The sequence below is a fragment of the Hyla sarda genome, chromosome 4, assembly GCF_029499605.1.
Source record: "Hyla sarda isolate aHylSar1 chromosome 4, aHylSar1.hap1, whole genome shotgun sequence".
NCBI lineage: Eukaryota > Metazoa > Chordata > Amphibia > Anura > Hylidae > Hyla > Hyla sarda.
The window spans coordinates 364949463-364965602 of NC_079192.1; the positions used below are offsets into that span (position 1 = coordinate 364949463).

Sequence of the window (16140 nt, forward strand, 5' to 3'; positions counted from 1 at the left end):
ATGCGCTACAATATGCCTAAAAACTCAGTATTTTTGTAAAACACCAGCCGGTGAGTTCTATTGGTTGGACTTTCACAGTATGTAGGCCTTTCACAGATTAACAGGTACAAAATGGTACACTAATTTGATGTACGTATGCGGTATGCACTGATGAGTGCAGAAAAATGCGCTATAATGAGCCTTAAAAACTCTATTTTTGTAAAACACCAGCCGGTGATTACTTTTGCCATCCGCCATTTTAGGTCTCCTTTAGCCTAGAACACTGTAAAATGGAATTTAATGAAGCGATTTGCGCAATAGAATCGCGCCGATATTCGCATTCGTTGCAAATCGAATATTTCATTAAATTCGTAACAAATTCGGATTCCTCAGCTTCGATTCGCTCATCTCTAGTCCAGAAGGTTAAAAAGGGCTCACCAGAACTTAGAGACAAACTGCTCACCATGATCAGAAACGATTTGCTGAGGAAGACCATGTAAACGAAATACAGGCAACAAGAAGTACTTCGCCAGCTGTGGGGCAGAAGGAAGACCTGGTAGAGGAATGAAATGAGCCATCTTGGAAAACCGATCTACAAGTGTTATTATGAGATGGTGGCAAATCGGTGATGAAATCCATGGCGATTTTGGACCAGGGAGTCTCTGGAATTAGTAAAGGCTGTAAGAGTCCTGCAAGTCTCTGTTGAGGAGTTTTATCATGGGCACAAGTTTTGCAGGAACGAACAAACTCAGAAACATCACGTTCAAGATGGGGCCACCAGTACTGCCGGAAGATTAGAAGTAGAGTCTTGTGCATTTTACATTTCAGTACCTTGCGTCATAAATCTGGCAAGCACAAAGGATTTTCCCAGTGGAACTTGCTGAATTTTAGCAGGAGCGGCAGCAATCAAATGGTCAGGAGGAATAATATGCCTAGGTGTGGAGTCCAAACCAATGACGTCAGAGGACCTGGAGCGAGCATCTGCCCTGATGTTCTTATCTGCCGGACGAAGTGGATGAAGAAGTTGAACCTAGAAAAGAACAGTGACCACCTTGCCTGGCGGGGGTTCAAATGCTGAGCAGACTGAAGGTATAGAAGATTCTTATGATCAAAGTAGATGCTGACCAGATGAGAAGAACCTTCCAATAAATGTCGCCATTCCTCCAAAGCTAGCTTGATAGCGAGGAGGAGTTCACAATCTCCAATGGAGTAATTCCTCTGAGCAGGAGAGAAAGTCTTGGAGAAGAACCCACAAGTTACAGTCTTGCCCTTGACGTTTTTCTGAGTAAGAACGGCACCCACTCCAATAGATGAGGCATCAACCTCCAAAGCAAAGGGCCTCCCCGGATCTGGTCTTGTAAGCACAGGAGCAGATGGAAATGCAGACTTTAAACGGGAGGAGGCCTCTTTAGCCTCTTGAGGCCAAGAGTTAGGATTAGAAGTCTTCTTAGTGAGAGCGACGATTGGAGCAACCAAGCACGAAAAAAGCGGGATAAATTGTTGATAATAGTTAGCGAATCCCATAAAGCGTTGAATAGCACGTAGGCCTGAAGAACAAGGCTACTCCAATACTTCAGACAATTTATCTGGATCCATCTGCAGCCCCCCGATGAGAGACAATGAAGCCAAGGAATGGAAGACTAGATTTCTCGAACAGGCATTTCTCCATTTTGACATAGAGATTATTCTTCCATAGACGCTGAAGAACCAGACGAACATGAGTACAATGTTCCTCTAAGTTGGAAGAGAAGATTAGAATGTCATCTAGGTATACGACAACACAGGTGTAGATAAGATCATGGAAGATATCATTGACAAACTCTTTAAAAAACAGCTGGAGCATTGCATAGACCAAAAGGCATTACGAGATACTCAAAATGTCCGTCATGAGTATTTGAAGACCGTTTTCCATTCATCTCCCTTGCACATACAAATGAGGTTATAAGCTCCTCGTAAGTCTAACTTGGAGAAGACCTTAGCACCACATAGACGGTCAAAAAGTTCTGAGATAAGAGGTAGTGGGTAACGGTGTTTGACCATGATTTTGTTAAGTCCCCTGCAGTCAATGCATGGATGGAGTGAGCAATCCTTCTTCCCTACAAAGAAGAAACCAGCTCCAGCAGGAGAAGAGTACTTATGGATAAATCCGTTTTGGAGATTCTCCTGGATATACTCAGCCATAGCTTTGGTCTCAGGAACCGATAGAGGGTATATCCTTCCTCGAGGAGGAGTGGTACCAGGCAGAAGATCTATCCCTATAGATCTATATATATGTGGAGGCAGAGACGCACCCTGTTTCTTGCAGAATACGCCGGAGAAATCTTGGTAAGGTGGCGGAAGACCAGGTAAAGGAGGAAGACAAAAAACAACTTTAGACTGAACAGGTTGGCGGCAAAGATTTTGACAGAATTGTCTCCAGCAAATTATTTCTTTAGTTCTCCAATCCAGTTGCGGAGAATCGCTTTGCAGCCAAGGAAGGCCAAGAAGAATCTCTGAAGTACAGTGTGGCAGAACATAGAATTCCATCTTTTCTTTATGTAATACTCCCACTTGCATGATGAGCGATTAAGTATGGAAGTAAACCATACAGTCCAGATTTTGTCCATTAACCGAGGATATGAACAAGGGCTTTGCAAGCTGAGTAAGGGGAAGATCATACTTGTGGACCAAAGAAGCATCAATAAAGTTACCTGCTGATCCAGAATCCATGCTGTAGCGCTGAAGTAAAACTTGGTTGAAGCGAAGACTTGTATAGAAATAGTTAAGCGTGGAGAGGTAGTATTCACACCCAGAGATGCCTCTCCCACGTACCCTAGATGTGGGCTTTTCCTGGATGCTGTGGGCAAACTGTACAGTCCTTGAAGAAGTGCTCCGGGCTAGCACAATACAAGCACAAATTCTCACTGCGTCGTTGTGACCTCTCCTGTTGCGTAAGACGAGAACGATCCACTTGCATAACCTCTTCGGCAAGAGGCGCAGGAAACTGAAGAGGTGGACGTTGAAACACGGGTGCCAGTTGAGGATATCTCGGCCAGGTTCCCTCTCTAAGCGCAGTTCCTCCTGTCTCTCAAGAATTTCACCGCCACACAATTTCTATTAGTGTACAAGAGTAGGAATCACCGAAAAAGCACTAAGACTTAACTTTTAATTGTAACATTAAAAAGAGAAAACAGATCCTCAAAGCCTTCAAAAGGAATAAAACTGTGACACCAAAGGCCCAATGGGGGTCCAGGCCACAGTCGCTAGATCATAAATAAAAAATATTAAATTATTACATAACTCTGTCAGTCATGAAGATACAGTGGGAGTAAAGATAATATATTTCCTCACTAAAAGTGGGGTATAGGTAGGAAGAAAGGGGGGGGGGAGGTCCTACAGGAATAGTTGAGGCCTGGTTGATGTAGATGGCCACTACTTACCACTCTCCCTATTAATCCCTCTCTCTAGACCTACCCCTAGGCAGAGTAGATGCCCTAATAAGGGCGGACCTCCGGGACCTAGTCTGTACTTAACCTGTATACCCTAAAAAATTGAAAAATAAGGGATAGAGGTTCACTGTCTCATTGCCCTGAGTAACTGGTTGGACAGGGAAGGATAACCCTGACTCAGTATTTACATTTACTTTAATAGGCGAGATATGCCACATCAGCCCCTTAGAGACATAGGTACTGGATTTGTACTATTATGATATCATAAAAAACTAGGTTCTTATGGTAAGTATGGCCACAAAAACACTGACGTCATACCTCCTTGTGAATTAGGCATAGACGTCTATATACACAATACACAATCCTGTCTCTCAGCAAAACGCACATCAATGCATGTGGCCAAGTGAATAAGTTCAGTCAAAGAAGATGGAGGATCAAATGCTGCGAGGGCATCTTTAATCCTGATCAAAACGCATGTACAAAGGTTGCATCCGTTTTGTAAGAAAAAAAGTATACATTTTTAACTGTGCAATGACAAAAACCATATGGCGAAAACTGGAGGGAACGCACACAAGGTTCTGTACGGTTACCATTGCCTCCCATGTAAAAAAAAAATAAAAAAAACGTATACGTTTTTTCACCCGGACCAAAAACCGTGAAAAGATTACTGTGCAAAGCTCCCTAAACTGTGGCCATCCACATCTTGCAATACTACAACTCTCAGGATGCCCAGACAGCAAACGGCTGGGAGTTATAGTTTTGCAACAGCTGGGGGTCAACAATTTAGAGACACCTGCCCTAATGGTATGGCCACACATCGCAGAAATGCTAAATCATGTGGATTTTCCACTGTACATTTTGGTGCAAGAAGACACTGAAAAGAAATGTTCCCCTAACAGCTGCAAGAGCGAGCATAGAGACCGGGTACATGATAAAGGACATATCATGCTGCTGTGTTTCTCGTTGTCTGAAGGGGAAACAGGGAGGGAGGCTGTAGATAATTGTTCCCCTGAGTTCAGCAGGGGGTCTTGAGGTGCTCCTGTCATAGCGCATGGGGGCTATAAACAGGAGATTGCGAGGGGCCCCAGCGCTCAGAACCCCTAGCAAAAGCAAAATTATCCCCTATCCTTTGGATAGGGGGTAAGTTTGTCAGCATGAAAATTATCCGGTAGAGTCATTTCCCTGTAGCCCCGCTGCTGTGGCCCTGCCTGCAGCCGACACAACACAGCTCACACTGTAGTAATGTCACAGGCCATGCTGCAGAACAAGTAGCCTGTGCTGTGGCCACTTTAAATCTGTGTGCTGTGGCGGTGGCTGCAGGGCTTGACGAGGGACGTCCGTCAAGTTGCCTAAACGACCTGTGCAGGAGGATGTCTGGCATCAGTTATGCATGCCAACGCAGATCAAAGCTGTCAGCTGCCTTCACTAGTCACTGGTATTTAATTGAAAACAGGTAAGTAGGTACAGGCAGTGCGTGCACAGGGTGATCAGTTGTGGTGGTGGTGGGGGGAGGGGTGAATCTCAAAAAATATGTCAACCCTAACATAATTTTAGATTTGACAAAAAGGTGTAGGCTGCCATGACAAACGAGGAGATGTGTTGTTTTAACCCCTTAAGGACTGAGCGTTTTTCAGTTTTTGCATTTTCATTTTTTCCTCATCACCTTCTAAAAATCATAACGCTGTTGTCAATTATGCATATAAAATTCCATATGATGGCTTATTTTTTGTGTCATCAATTCAACTTTGCAGTGACATTAGTCATTTTACTAGTGTTGCTCGCAAATATTCGCAATTCAAATATTATTCGCGAATCTCGCATATTCGCGAATTCGCGAATTTCGCGAATATAGCGCTATATATTCGTAATTACGAATATTCTTTTTTTTTTTTTTTTTTTTCTTCACAGTACACATCACAGTTATCATCCCTCTCTGCTTCCAGCTTGTGTGGTGTAAAGAAGGCTGTAATACTACTGTGTGAGACTGGCGTGCAAAAATTCGCATATGCGAAAATTAACATATGATGCTTTTCGCATATGCGAATATTAGCGCATGCTAATTTTCGCATATGCGAATTTCGTATATGCTAATTTTGTTATATGCTAATATTCACATATGTTAATTTTCGCATACGCTAATATTCGCATATGCGAAAATAAAATGAGGATATACCGAATATGCGAATATTAGCGAATATATGACGAATATTCGTCCATATATTCGCGAATATTCGCGAATTCGAATATGGCCTATGCCGCTCAACACTACATTTTACCAAAAAATCCACGGCCAAACGAAAAAAAAAATTGTGCGACAGAATTTAAGAAAAAATGTCATTTTGTAACCTTTCGGGGCTTCCTTTCTACGCAGTGCATTTTTTCGGTAAAAATGACACTTTGTCTTTAAAATTATACCCTACTTATATAGGTTTGATTTTGTCGTACTTCTGAAAAAGATCATAACTACATGCAGGAAAATTTATATGTTAAAAATTCTCATCTTCTGACCCCTAGAACTTTTTTATTTTTGTGCATACGGCCCGTATGAGGGCTAATCTTTTGCACCGTGATCTGAAGTGTTTATCAGTACCATTTTTTTATTGATCAGACTTTTTGATTGCTTTTTATTCCTATTTTCTTGACATAAAGAGGGACCAAAAATACGCTATTTTGGACTTTGGAATTTTTTTGCGCGTACGCCACTGACCGTGCAGTTTAATTAACGATATATTTTTATAGTTCGGACATTTCTGCACGCAACGATACCACATATGTTTATTTTTACAGAGTTTTTTTTATGGGAAAGGGGGGCGATTAAAACTTTTATTAGGGAAGGGGACCTTTATTAACTTTTTTTTTTTTTCACTTTTAGAAAAATAGAAGAAGAAATTCTGGCACCAGCGACTTAGATGCAAATAAAGGGTTTATTGATAATACAGCATGTATTATTACATGTTACAAACACGTTGCAAGATGCGTTTTGGCAAATGTAGCCTTTCTCAATCGTATACAATTGAAAAAGGCTACATTTGCCGAAATGCATCTTGTAACGTGTTTGTAACATGTAATAATACTTGCTGTATTATCAATAAACCCTTTATTTGCCAAGTCGCTGTCGGGATTTCTTCTTCTACCATTGTATCTCTGAAAATAATGCTGCATACTGTACGTCTAAAAATAATACTGCTGCCTACTGTACCCCTGAAAATTATACTGCTGCATACTGTACCCTTGAAAATAATACTCTCTGTCTCTGTGCCCTCTGTGCCCTCTCAATAAATGATACCGCTGTGCCCTCTCAATAAATGATGCGGCTGTGCTCTCGCAATAAATTATGCTGCTGTGCCCTCACATAAAATTATGTCTCTGTGCCCTCTCAATAAATGATGCCGCTGTGCCCTTTCAATAAATGATGTCGCTGTGCCCTCTCAATAAATTATGCCTCTGTGCCCTGTCAATAAATTATGCCGCTGTGCCCTCAATAAATGATGTCGCTGTGCCTCTCAATAAATTATGCCACTGTGCCCTCTCAACAAATTATGCCGCTGCACCCTCTCAATAATTTATGCCGCTGTGCCCTCTCAATAAATGATGTCGCTGTGCCTCTCAATAAATTATGCCACTGTGTCCTCTCCATAAATTATGCCGCTGTGCCCTCTCAATAAATTATGCCGCTGTGCCCTCAATAAATTATGTCGCTGTGTCTCTCAATAAATTATGCCACTGTGCCCTCTCAATAAATGATGCCGCTGTGCCCCCACAATAAATTATGCCGCTGTGCCCTCTCAATAAATGATGTCGCTGTGCCTCTCAATAAATTATGCCGCTGTGCCCTCTCAATAAATGATGTCGCTGTGCCTCTCAATAAAATATGCCGCTGTGCCCTCTCAATAAATTATGCCGCTGTCCCCTCTCAATAAATTATGCCGCTGTGCCCTCTCAATAAATTATGCCACTGGGCCCCCACAGTAAATTATGCCGCTGTGCCCCCACAATAAATTATGCCGCTGCGCCCTCTCAATAAATTATGCCGCTGTGCCCTCTCAATAAATGATGTCGCTGTGCCTCTCAATAAAATATGCCGCTGTGCCCCCACTATAAATTATGCCGCTGTCCCCTCTCAATAAATTATGCCGCTGTGCCCTCTCAATAAATTATGCCACTGGGCCCCCACACTAAATTATGCCGCTGTGCCCCCACAATAAATTATGCCGCCGTGCCCTCTCAGTAAATTATGCCGCTGTGCCCTCTCAATAAATAATGTAGCTGTGCCCTCTCAATAAATTATGCCGCTGTGCCCCCTCAATAAATTATGCCACTGTACCCCCACAATAAATGATGCCACTGTGCCCTCTCAATAAATGATGTTGGTGTGCTCCTTTTCACAATACCCCCCCACCCATTCTCACCCCCCCTCTCTCACCTTTCTGACAGGAGATCAGCATCGCTCAGTTGCTTCAGTGGCAGAGGATGTAGTGTGGGTCGGCAGAGCTCACAGCTGACTATGACTGGACACCAGTGTACCAGGCTGGCATTTACTTTTTCCCCCTCACTCAGCGCATGATCGAAGATGCCGCTGGGGCTAAGAACAGACATGCGTGCCTGCGCGGGACACGTCTGTTCCCAGCAGCCTCCCTGCCCCATCACCTGGTATTCAGACCGCACAGCACGTTATGCTGTGCTACGCTACTTCCAAAAAGCAATAACGGTGGCCAGATGCAGGAAGCTCACAGCCTGCATCACAAAAGAAGTAACGGGCAGGCGACACAGCGTTCGGCCGCAGCTATTCATTTGTATCAGTGTCTAAAGACACCTATACAAATGAATGAGGGGAGATCCGTGGGCGGTCCGGATGTCCGCCCTGTGAGTACCCCTGGTATATAGTGTATAACACATAAAGGGGTATCCTAAAATGTCACAGTGTAATGAAAAATGTTCCTTGCTACCCTGGTGTATAGCACCCAGATCAGCTAGGGGGGCAGTGGGCCAGCAATATGTATACTGTATACACATTTCCATCCACTGTAAATTCTTGCTGGCCCAAATATATCCAACGTATATCTACTGCTCAGCATCAGCTGTTATTGTGGCTCTGTAGCTGCGACACAGTACAATCTAGACATATACATTTTTATGTGGAGCATGCTGCACTGTTACATTTTTGAGGTCTGCAGGCGGAAGTAGGGATTTTAAAAAGCACTCCTTCTTTGAGAGTATGATGGAAAAATGACTTTTCTAAACATTAACACAAAATTTTTTATCAACATTATGATATTTTTGTAAAAAGGCAAGATGACAGCAAAAAGTCAAGGGTCATGTGAACACACAAGTCCAAGGAAAAACTCAAAAAATGTCCTATAAAAAATTATACTTCTATTTTTATGTTTATGTATATTTTTGTATATTTTTGTTTTTAACAACTTGTTTGATCAATATGTAGGCCACAAGGGAATTGGAAAATGAGGATTTGGAAGAGGATGATACACAGGAACACTTAAATCAGGTAAGGTAAGGGACCAACCAATTGAACAGTTTATTGTCCTTTGCCAAAAGTGTTATTTCAGCCAACATTGTTGACTGTCAACAGACTTCACACATTTATAATTTGCTAAATTTAAAATCATATTTCTGTAAGTCTGAATTTACATATCTCATGCATTTGTATGCTTTAAATGATGTCACAGCTGATGAAATGGGCATCAGCTTCCTGCAGATGTCTGGCATCCTGAGTCCATTTTATCATTGTTGTTGGACAAGGGAAGGCCCCAAGCTGCGTTACCCTGTCCAATGCTGTCTGCCATGGCCAACAATCCAGACTCCAATTTTGTGGTGCTGGATTATTGGGATTGGTCCCATGTAAATGAATGTGATAATTGTAAAAATCACTTTCCCTACGTGCACGCTGGAGTAAAAGTGTGCCTGAAAAGTGAGCTATGTGATCAAAGACTAAGTTGGTGCAATGATGCCTTGATAAAATCCTGATGGCTGTATTTCCATGTTAATCTACATGTAACAAATATATATATATATATATATATATATATATATATATATATTATTTTTTTTTTTTTAAGTAACAAAATTACAAGATTTGCAATCTTTTTTAGATTCAAAGTGAGGAGGATTATGTTACTTTAACATTTGAAACCCTAACAACAGCAGATTCGCAACCATCCACTTCATCAGCATGTTCTACACCAATGCCAAAGCCTACCGATCATGTTGTCATGTTCCCGTTCTGAAGTGTTGAGCATGTTCCAATAACTGTGTGAAAAATTTGAAGTGCTTTCTGCAAAAATGGATGTCCTGATGCAACGCTAAAAGGCAATTTATGTACATTCTAAATTGTGTCACATGCAACAAGGTTTGTTGCTAAAGGGGTATTCGAGAAAAAAACTTTTTTTTATATATCAATTGGCTCCAGAAAGTTAAACAGATTTGTAAATTATTTCTATTAAATAATCTTAATCCTTTCAATAATTAGCAGCTGCTGAAGTTGAGTTGTTGTTTTCTGACTGGCAACAGTGCTCTCTGCTGACATCTCTGCTTGTCTCGGGAACTGCACGGCGTAGAATAGGTTTGCTATCGGGATTTGCTCCTAAACTGGGCGGTTCCCGAGACACGTGTCATCAGAAAGAACTTAGACAGAAAAGAACAACTCAACTTCCGAAGCTCATAAGTACTGAAAGGATGAAGATTTTTTAATAGAAGTAATTTACAAATCTGTTTAACTTTCTGGAGCCAGTTGATAAATATAATAAAGTTTTTTCCTGGATAACCCCTTTGAAGGGGTACTACAGTGACAAACCATTTTGAAAAATCAACTGGTGCCAGAACATATTTTGAAATTATTTATATTGAAAAATCTTAATCCTTCCAGTACTTATCAGCAGCTGTATGCTCCACAGAAAGTTGTTTTCTTTCCCAATTTTTTTTTAGGTCTGACCACAGTGCTCTCTGCTGATACCTCTGTCCATGTCAGGAACTGCCTAGAGTAGGAGAGGTTTGCTATGTGGATTTGCTCCTGTTCTTGCCAATTCCTGAGACAGACAGACAGGTGTCAGCAGAGGCCCTGTGATCAGACAGAAATGAAACTCAAAAAGAAAATAACTTCCTGGGGAGCATACAGCAGCGAAGTACTAGACGGATTAAGATTTCAAAATAGAAGTAATTTCAAAATCTGTTGAACATTGTTGCACAAGTAGATTTTTTTTGTCAATGATTTTCACTGGAGTACCCCTTTAAATCTTGGGCCTACTCAGGCAGTTTTTTTTTAAGTTTAAACATTGCACTGTGGACTTCAGTTTACAGCTGTGAAGAAACAGCCTTTTTTTTTTAAGATATTTTATTTTAGTGTGCAGCAAACCTTTTATTATAATTATGTTTTTCAAATTTTATTCTCTGAAAAATATGTTATACAGCTCAGGTGTGATGTATGTTTAGTAAACTTACATTTAAATTTTGTCTGCAGATTGTATGAAGTCTTTGATTTGTCCAAAGTGTGTGATTTGTGTGACTGTTATCTGTCCTGAACATTTTGGTTTGTTTCTCTGCATTATTATTGTGCAAAAGAATAAATATTTTTTTGACAAGTAATTAATTTATTTTTTATTTTTTAATTAATAGTGTATTTCAAATTGTCATGTTGGAAATTTAACTAGGTAATTTTTTGTTTCTTAAAGGGGTATTCCAGGCCAAAACTCTTTTTTATATATCAACTGGCTCTGGAAAGTTAAACAGATTTGTAAATTACTTCTATTAAAAAATCTTAATCCTTCCAATAGTTATTAGCTTCTGAAGTTGAGTTGCTGTTTTCTGTCTAACTGCTTTCTGATGACTCACATCCCAGGAGCTGTGCAGCTCCTATGGGGATATTTTCCCATCATGCACAGCTCCCGGGACATGACATCATCATTGAGCAGTTAGACAGAAAACTTCAGAAGCTAATAACTATTGGAAGGATTAAGATTTTTTAATACAAGTAATTTACAAATCTGTTTAACTTTCCGGAGCCAGTTGATATATATATAAAAAAGTTTTTGCCTGGAATACCCCTTTAATTTTCTAAAACTGTGCTACACCTGAAACACAAATGTAGTTTGCTTACACTTTACACCATTGCTTAGCTTCATTTTTCCACAAACAGAAAATGTGGGTAATACATTCCTCATCCTTTGAAGCAAGTTTGATTAACTGTATAGAGCTAGTTGTTTGTGGCTTACAATATGCCATCATCATTAACCAAACAGAGAGTCTCAACACGCAACCAAAACATGAGTCAAGTTTGGATTTTTAAAATAAGATGATGGAGTTAAAGAGTTACTCAGCACCTAGACACCTTATCCCCTATCTGAAGGATAGAGGATAAGATGTGCGATTGCAGGTATTACGCTGCAGGTAACACCTGCAATCTCTCCTGCAGCACCCTTGGCATATTCTGCACTGACAAACACCAAAGAAATCAGGCCACATAGTAACCATGTGATCCCTTTATTCAATCTTATAAAATCGGACATACAGTGTTAAAATCTGAGATAGGCAATGCACATATCAGACAGAAAAAAGGTGAGGATACTCCAAAGGGTAGCTAGCATATCGTATAGGGAATACACCGTAAAAAACTGTAAAACTGAGGGAGTAATGCATATAATACAATAAGGCTGCATAGAGCAGGCAACAATAAATAAAGCATGTACAATCCCATGCATAGTATATAAAAGAATACCAAATGGGTTGACTGTGTATCCTATAGGGAGATCTCTCACCCGGGCACCAAACGCGCGTTTTCTCCCTGTTTGCTTCGTCAGGGGGCGTGTAGTAGGGGGTAGATGGGAAGGGTATATGTATACAGTAATGACCAATCACGTGCTTCACATTCATACTTGATGTCCAGAGTATCCAATCATACCAGTACATACCCATGAGTCATGAGTCCATGTGTTAATCAGATGCTCATGGCGGCTGATATGTGTCACAGACCAGTGCCAGAGTGCATAATTTTGAGGTCATAATACGAGGTGTGCGTACGCTTACACTCGCTAAGTATCACGAGACTTCAGGGCATAGCAGACGCACAGCACATCACGTGTCAGCGCACGTCATAGGAAGCCGCCCCGTATGATGGATTGGAGCCCCAGCTCCATGTCGGACACAGGAGGAAGGCGCATGTGCATGCTAGTAAGTGCGGTCACATGACCACATCTCAGTCAGGTGACCAGCCGGCCATATATAGACAAGTACAAGATAGTAAATAAACAGAGAATTAACCCTAGGTGCACCAGTTCAGCTAGGAAATCAAGAATGCAAATATAATGAACAGGAAAAAAGAGGAACCACATGCAGGATACGGTGAATAGAGGTGACACACGTGAAAAAAGGTGATAAGTGAACTTACCCACCACCAAACCAAAGGAAAGTGTTGCATGCTGGAAAGTGTCAGAGAGCTCTGAAAAAATAAAGGGTGATAAAGTGACATAAAATATAATATCTAATAAACTGCTAATATTTATACAAGTGAATGTAAGTGAATAAAATGTGTGTGAATAGTGCTATGGTAAATATGGAAAATGATATTAATGGTTTAAGCAATCCATACCATATTATTGTATGCAGAGATAGGTGTAAGTGATCATAGTGTGCTATAAAAAGTAATATGTGTGGTGAAATAAGTAAGGATGACATAAATATAGGGACATAGTATGTGTGTATACAGAGTATATGTAGATATATATTGAGTGGGATACAACATAGTAAGACCAAACCAGATATATGAAAGTATAAGAATACATCAATTGTGTATCGATCACCGTAGGATCTACAAATACTAGTGTGTATAAATATATACTAAATGGGGTTAAACCTAGTGAGAACAAAAAGCATAAAGCATATTGTATTAAACAATATAAGACCTCAACAATATATAATGAGTGGAGAGGGACATATTTCTCCTAACAGGATACACACTCAGCCCATATGAGCCTACCAAGAAAAAATAGGGGATAACATATTGACACAACTGGAGGGAGACAAGAAGACTGGACGTACTTGTGTTATGGATGGATGCATGGATCTTGTGCCTAGAAGAAAAAGAGGGAAAGACAAAAAAAAGGAGGAAAAAGAAGGGAATTAAAAACATGTTTTAAAAAAAAGTATAAAACCCAACCCCCACACGGGGATGTAAATCCTAACCAGCTAATGTTGACAAAAAATATCGCCTTCTGAAAATGGATGGATATATTTACAAGAACGGAACGAAGCTATTGTGTTCATTCAGACCAAGTGGATGGAGGGTTTTTAAACGAAAAATGCATCTAGATTCAAGTTGGGCTAATCTAGTCTTCCATTTGCCTCCTCTAATACCTATGAAGACCCTGTTTATCCCTCTCACCTTAAAACCCTCGGGATTGCAGTCATGGTGTAGCCGAAAGTGTTTGGAAATTGTAGTGAGCTGTCACGCCCCCTCACATAGGCTTGCATTCAGGGGCATTCAGAGACAAGTTTTCACCAGGTCGGATGCCTCACGATACAGGGGAAGGAGGATCGTTACTTCACCACTCCTCACCCTCAATGCAAGTTTATGTGAGGGGGCATTGCAGCAACCAGGCCACCTCACATAGACTTGCATTGAGTGGCCAGCCTGTGACCTCACAAGGGTGTTGAGCCATGACGTCACCATCCTCCATCCCCTGTATCGTGAGCCATCAGGCACAGAGCAAACTTCACTCTGTGCAGAAGATGAGAAGGGGGCTGCAGGAGAGATCAGGGAGGTTCACAGCACCAGAAACCACACAATGACACATGTTATGCCCTATCCTTTGTATAGGGGAAAAGATGTCTAGGGGCGAAGTACCCCTTTAACCTCTTAAGGACCCAGGACGTATGGGTACGTCCTGGGTCCCGGTCCTGCGATATAACACGGGGTCACAAGGCGTCATAGTGAAGCCAGGACCCACCTCTAATAGCGCGCGGCACTGATCACTGTTAACCCTTTAGCCGAGCGCTCAAAGTGGAGCCGCGCGGCTAAAAACTAAAGTGAAAATTGCCGGTTAGCTCAGGGAGCTGTTCGGGATCGCCGCGGTATCCCGAACAGCTGTAGCACAGGAGGAGGTCTTCTTACCTTCTCCTGCGCTGTCCGATCGCCGAATGAATGCTTCAAGCCTGAGATCCAGGCTTGAGCATTCAATCGCCGAAAACACTGATTGATCCATTCCTGTGGAGATGGATCAATCAGTGTAAAAGATCAGTTAATGCAATGTTATAGCCCCTTATAGGAGCTATAATATTGCATAAGAAAAGTGTAAAAAAATCATTAATCCTTTCAATTATCCCTTCCCCTATTAAAAGTTTGAATCAACCGGCATTTCCAAGAATAAAAAAAAAAACACAGTGTAAATAATAATAAAAATAAACATATGTGGAAATGTCCAGCATGTGGAAATGTCCAAATTATAAAATATACCGCTTTTTAAACCACTCGTTCAATGGCGTACGCGCAAAAAAATTCCAAAGTCCAAAATAGTGCATTTTGATCACTTTTTATACCACAAAAAAAGTGAATAAAAAGTGATCAAAAAGTCTGATCAGAACAAAAATGGTACTGCTAAAAACTTCAGATGACGGCACAAAAAATTAGCCCTCATAGCGCCCTGAACACAGAAAAATAAAAAAAGTTATAGGGGTCAGAAAATGACCATTTTAAATGTATGCATTTTCCTGCATGTATTCATGATTTTTTTCTGAAGTGATACAAAATTAGGGTAGTAGGGTATCATTTTAACCGTATGGACCTACAGAATAAATATAAGGTATCATTTTTGCCGAAAAATTTACTGCATAAAAACGGAAGCCCCCAAAACTTACAAAATAGTGTTTTTTCATCAATTTTGTTGCACATTGATTTTTTTTCCCGTTTCACCGTAGATTTTTGGGTAAAATGACTAATGTCATTACAGAGTAGAATTAGTGATGCAAAAAATAAGGCATCATATAGAATTTTAGGTGAAAATTTTTAAGAGATGATTTTTTTAAAGTTAAGGAGGAAAAATTGAAAATGAAAAAACGGAAAAAGCCTGGGTCCTTAAGGGGTTAAAGATAATGAATAGTGATCTTTACCCTCAGGTTGCTTCATAGGTCAGATACCCATGTTTTTTCTTAAAGTATTTATGAAAATAAAACAAGGAAAACATTTTACCCTCTACACTCCATCAGGTGAACATAGAATTTAGATCAGTTATCTACTCAAACAAAACAAAAAAATGCATATCCCTTGTGGTTGTTCAAATAACAGATTTCATTGTTAAAGAAAATCCCCAATTGACTTAGGACTCAACAGACAAAACATTACAAACATTTGTTTGGAAATTAAGCAATTCACATTTTAAAAAGCCAAAAAAAAAAAAAAAAGCTAGCACATTTACATTCACAAGTTAACACTTTATTGACAAGGCAGTTAGGACACATGGATATACTTAGTAATATTTTTTATTTTTTTAAGCTTATTTTGTCACCTTTAAATTGTTTTTCTGGTCAGGAAAAAGCATGATGTGGCATGGGAGCAGCATTGGCTTTAATCTCTAAAATAATGAAGGGTAAAACTGAGAGGAAGCAGCATATACTATTTTTAAATGGTAGTGCCATGTCATTTATCCACCTCAGTACCACAATCAAGCCTTCTTTAAAGATGGTTTTATGCTTTGGATTTCAGAAAACTAGATACAGCATGGATTAAGGAAGT

The 16140-nt window shown here is 40.4% G+C and overlaps 1 long non-coding RNA gene across 1 annotated transcript in view; it reads left to right on the forward strand.

Annotated features, from left to right (window-relative positions):
- Positions 1-9804, forward strand: part of LOC130367080 (uncharacterized) — a 50112-nt gene extending 40308 nt beyond the window's left edge. Inside the window, exons 2-3 of the long non-coding RNA XR_008892070.1 lie at positions 8848-8910; positions 9515-9804. This is a non-coding gene — a long non-coding RNA (uncharacterized LOC130367080). The remainder of the gene's footprint in view (positions 1-8847; positions 8911-9514) is intronic.
- Positions 9805-16140: the final 6336 nt, after the last annotated feature.